Source organism: Herpailurus yagouaroundi, unplaced genomic scaffold, assembly GCF_014898765.1.
Source record: "Herpailurus yagouaroundi ecotype Mexico unplaced genomic scaffold, PumYag 28, whole genome shotgun sequence".
Taxonomy (NCBI): Eukaryota; Metazoa; Chordata; class Mammalia; order Carnivora; family Felidae; genus Herpailurus; species Herpailurus yagouaroundi.
The window spans coordinates 143,488,272-143,491,894 of NW_024412376.1; the positions used below are offsets into that span (position 1 = coordinate 143,488,272).

General features: G+C 37.5%; 1 long non-coding RNA gene across 3 annotated transcripts in view; it reads left to right on the forward strand.

Moving 5' to 3' along the window:
- LOC121037121 (uncharacterized) overlaps nt 1-3,623 on the forward strand; it is a 33,558-nt gene that overhangs the window by 8,907 nt on the left and 21,028 nt on the right. The gene's annotated exons all lie outside the window — the stretch shown is intronic.

The window sequence follows — 3,623 nt, forward strand, 5'->3', positions numbered from 1 at the left end:
TTTTTGTTTTTTAAAATATTAAAAAAATTTTTTTCTGACATTTTGGAATTTCGAAAAAAATTTAAACCCTGTATCCACCAATAAATTAAAAAAAAAAAAAAAAAAAAAAAAAAAAGAGAAGAAAAGAAAACCTAGTGTTTCAGTGACAGACTTACTATCCGTTAATAAATCGAAGTATGTTGTATTTACTAAATGATGGAGCTTGATATGGTGCAATGCTTTAAAAAATTAATCTAATTGCTTTTCTGTCTTAATTTCAGATTGATTCTATATATCTTTATTTTCAGACGTATTATTCATGCTAAAGTTCAAAAAACAAGAATTATAGAGATGTGTCAGTATATTAATTAGTTAATTGGGAATTGGGAGACACATTGTGATACTTGGGTATTGTTTTAATCAGATTTTTAAAATATGAAGTTGCTTATAATTTATTTTATGATTAAATGTTTTGTAGCTGTTTTTCTATCATATTTTATATTTTTTTCTGATAAAAGGCTGCCAAAATTATATAAACTTTAGGCCATATAAAACCTGATTCTGTCCTTGTGTGTAATAATGAAGAACATAGATAGAAGGTAGTTATAATGAGCAAAACATGGACATCAAAGATACCCCAAAATCACAAACTAAATTCTGCAGAATATAATAAATATTAAGACTTTATGTGACATACTTTATAAACAAATACTGCTGAACATCACAGTTGACATCATATGGAGCCAATGACTCACTCACCTAAGCCCTGCCCAAATTCCTGACCCACTAAATATAGGTTAGACATAATAATATATTGTTATTTTAAGCCACTATATTTCTGGGTGGTTTGTTACACAGCAGTAGCTGGAGTAGCTGGAGCATGAGCTTCCGTTTGCAAATTTAATGGATGCTGAACGTCAGTTCTAGATTTAATAGTAATAATTGTTATTTATTGTGGCTCATCTATGTGCCAGATAACCATTCTCAATGCATTTCATAAGGTTATCATTTAATCTTTGAAGATGATCATTTAATAACCCATGAAGTTATTTCATTATGGAGATTATTTTGTATTACAGAGATTACAGAGGAGGAGATGGAGGCTTAAGGAGGTTAAGTTTCCTAATAGCCCTATGAAGTTATTAGATTATGAGGCTTATTTTTATCTGTAGTCCAATGAGGACAGTGAGATGTAAGGAGGTTGAAAAGGTCAAGTAATAAAGAGATATCGCAGCTACCATGTATCTGAGGCTGGAGGATCCAGTTTAATTCATTTGTAATGAAAGCCTTGGGTCTGATTTATTATAAATAAAACCTGACATTATAATGGGGAACTTACTAATTAGTTTATGCAGTTTTACCCATAAGCAGACACACCAAACATCATTCTCGTTTATATTACTTTATTTAATTAATCTTATGTGTTTCTCCCTTATAATCTTCTGTCTTTAGTGTAGCTGACTTTAACTGACAATCTGCTCAGAGTTCTCTGGAAAGAAACACAGAGTAGGGCTGTATTTAAATGTACCTATCTCCTTTATGTCAGATCAAAGAAAACGTGCCATTTGTCCCTAACTTTTAAGGACACTATATTTAATTCAAAATGTTTTAGAGGAAATATTTAATCCAAGGAGTTTCATTTCCAAAGGAGACACACAATCAATTTTTAGGGAAAAATCCCATTCATTGGTATATTTCATTTCTGCTTTACTACAATGTTTTCTTTATCTTTGTGATCCATGCTACATAAATAGTGTTATAGTGACTTCTCTTGGTATTTTCAGAAAAGAGCCTCTCTTTAAGAAGGTTATTGATAACCTCATTTTTGTCTCTAGAGCACCATTTTGTGACAAGGATAAGAGCAACTGATAATATTGGTGGGACACGTATGATATACCAGGGAAGATTCTAAGTTCTTTACATATATTAAAATATTTAATAAAGAGCCCAGGAAATTAATATTCATAAGACCTCAAATTTGTATGCACCTTTCTAATTTTTGGCCTCCTCGTGATTCCATATCCTCTGTTACAGCTTTGACCTTCATTATATGCCTGATAGACAAGTAATGTGACAGGAACAGTTGTCTACTGCAAACTCGGAGTATCTTATTCATAAGTGGCCTAAATTACTGTGCTAGTCATTATTCATTATTCAACAAAGTGCATTCCTGACTATATTCAAGCGTAAGAAGAAATATAGTTGCATGATACCTACAAGTCAGTGACCATGTGAATTGCTCTAGTCAAAGCTAATCTGAGCAGAAAAGATGTGGGTCTCTTCCTGCTGGAGGTACTTAAGAGCCAGCATGTAGTCCCCCTTTCCTTACCACCCCAGCAGCTGAAGCAGGGCGATTTACCTACATGCACACCCTGACCCCTCCTCTGTGGAATCTGAATTACTAAAATGTGGGGCCGGGGGCACCTGGGTGGCTCAGTCGGTTGAGCGTCGGACTTCGGCTCAGGTCATGATCTCGCGGTCCGTGAGTTCGAGCCCCGCGGTGAGCTCTGGGCTGACAGCTCAGAGCCTGGAGCCTGTTTCAGATTCTGTGTCTCCTTCTCTCTCTGACCCTCCCCCATTCATGCTCTGTCTCTCTCTGTCTCAAAAATAAATAAACGTTAATTAATTTATTTATTTTTTTTTAATGTGGGGCCTGCCCCAGGGCTATTGATGTACACGTTGAAGCAGAACAAAGGAACTCTTAGGGAGGCAGGAACAGAGAAGGATATCCTCACACAAGGTGATAAGTCTGGCAGGGCTGTGTGGGCTCTTTATCTCTCTTTGTAAGAAGTGTTCCAGGCCCAAGGCCCGTTAATATGTTGCAGAGCAGATATAGGTACCCTGCACGCATGAAATTGCCTTTCCAAATAGGTACCATGAGAAGACCGGTGAATTGCTTGAGCATATACTAGTTACTGTACTTCATTTGCTGTGAAGTGAGTTCCTGGATAAAAAACATTGCTGAGTGGAATCCTATGATGATGGATAAACACCTTTAAGTTGATGGGCCATAGTTTTGGCAGAAGCGCTGTATGCAGGAAAAGCAAATATGTATCGAGAGTAATTGTTTATTCAGGTAAGAACAAAACATTGCCCTTTCCGTGATGGAAGCAGTCCGAGGTAATCCACCTGCCACAAGGTAGTTGGCTGATCACCGTGGGGAATATTGTTATATTGGGTACTCAGTGTTGTTCTTTGCTGCTGTCACTTTGGGCACTCAGCAGTGACTGTGACCGTATTAACCTTAGTGAGTTGAAGTCCATGTTGCTAAACCCACGCATAATCCCTGCCACCAGGGCCGCTTTGGTTACAAATCCATTGGGCAGTAACAGTGGTGATTGGCAAAAGAGGCCGACTGGTATCCACAGAACAGGTCTTCTTATCTACTTGACTATCAAAATCATCCTCTGCTGAGATCACTCTTCGGCAAGGATTCATACGGGACACAAATATCTTCTTCCACTTCCCCCTCGTCGTCGTTGTCCTCCTCCTCTACCTCTTCTTTTTCCTCTTCTTATTCCCCTTGTTCTTCTTCCTCATCCCCATCCTCCTGCCTCACTCTTCCTTCTTCCCTCCTCCCTCCTCCTCCTCTTTCTTCTTCTTCTTCTTCTTCTTCTTCTTCTTCTTCTTCTTCTTCTTCTTCT